Raw genomic sequence first — 2028 nt, forward strand, 5'->3', positions numbered from 1 at the left:
AAATATTACACCATTTTAATACAGAGTCACACCAATAAATCACAATTTCTTCAACACCCAATCCAATATAGCTTATTTATTTCATTTTTCACCATTTTTATTAATTAATGTTATGGCTCAATTAAGAATGCTACCAAATTTTATAATGTTAATATGATTAAGATAATATGGTACAAACCTTTGTAAAAGACTAACACCTATACTTTCACATGTCTTTGATTCAGCACCAACACCCAACCATATATATCTGAACTATATATAGATAAAAGATAAACATATAAAAAAAGGTATAGTCATATAGAAATATATAGATATATGGATAGTTTTATATCGTTATATGACCATAAATACAAGTATATATAATTCCTCGTTTCGACAATCAACGTAGCATATATGTATATATATACCACCATGAAAATATACAATGTTTCATCCATTTATATTTATAAAATGACAAGAATCCATCATAATTCGACAAATAAATTTACATTCTTGTATAACAAGAATGATACAAAGCGTAAATGAAATGGTTAATTGTATACTCCTACAACTATTGTATCAATCAAGGGGTCGTGATAGCGCATGCCCAGAAATTAACAAGGTAAATGAAAAGTAGAGGCCCTTGCCCTGTGATAGTTTAAAAGGAGGGGAACCCTTGCCCTGTCATAGTTTAAAAAGAGGGGGGCTTCGACATTAGGATGGTTTGATGAAACCACCAATAAAAACATCAATGGTAGATATTAGATGTGGGATCCCCACAAAATTTAAAAACTAGGAAGGGGGTTTGCAAACCATTGATGGTCTTATTTATATTAAAAAAAAATTAACCATTCACGAGCAACAGTAGGATTTGAAACGATGAGGCTCGAAGGGTTTTTTGTGGCAAGGGTTAATTTAGACATCAATTCCATACACAAAACAAGATCAAGGTTGACATTCTCTTTAATATCCAAAGCGGTCGACTAGATAAGTGAGCTTTTAGATCGTTCAGGTTGGAAGATGTTTGAAATCTCAAGCATTCTAGGGTTCTGGAATGCCATAATTTCGAGGTCAACAATAGGTCGAGAGACATGGATATTATTATGATTATAGGTTTCCAAAGAGGACAATGGTTGATTATGGATCTCAATACATAGTACTTGAAAATAGTACACAATTTTAATATGCATTTGTACCAATAAATCACAACTTCTTTAGCACCCAATCCTCTATAGCTTGTTTATTTCATTTTTCGCTATTTTTATTAATTAATGTTATTTCTCAATTAAGAATGCTACCAACCTTTTTAATGTCCATGTGATTGAGATAATATGGTACAAACATTTGTATAAAAATAACACTTATGCTTTCACACATCTTTGATTCAACACCAACCCTGAACCATATCTATATGAACTATATATACATAACATTAAACATATAACAAAAAATGTATAATCATACATAAATATATCCATATATAGATAGGTTTATATTCCTATATAGCCATAAATACATATATATATATATATATATATATATATATATATATATATAATGCATTACTCCAACAATCAGCGTAGCATATATGTATATATATACCACCCTGAAAATCCATAATGTTTTATCCTTTTATATTTAGAAAATGACCATAATTCATCGTAACTAAACATATATATTTACATGCTTATATAGAATGAATGATACAAAGCGTAAATAAAATGGTTAATTTTATACCCCTACAATTGTTGTATCAATCAACGGCTCGTGATGGCGCATGCCCAAAAATTAACAAGATCAATACAATGTAGAGGCCTTTTCCCTGTTCGAGTTTAAGGAGAGGGGGGAGTCCACACTGGGATGGTTTGCTGAAACCACCAATAAAAAAATCAATGGAAGAGATTGAAAGTGGGACCCCCACAAAATTTTAAAAATGGAAGGAGGGGTTCACAAAACATTGATGGTGTTATTTATATTAAAAGTTTTTTAACCGTTCATGACCAGTAGTAGGATTTAAAAAGATGAGGCTCGAAGAGTTGTTTGTGGTAA

Source organism: Pinus tabuliformis, chromosome 2_1, assembly GCF_031772625.1.
Source record: "Pinus tabuliformis cultivar Carrire ecotype Pingquan chromosome 2_1, CPIR1, whole genome shotgun sequence".
Lineage (NCBI taxonomy): Eukaryota > Viridiplantae > Streptophyta > Pinopsida > Pinales > Pinaceae > Pinus > Pinus tabuliformis.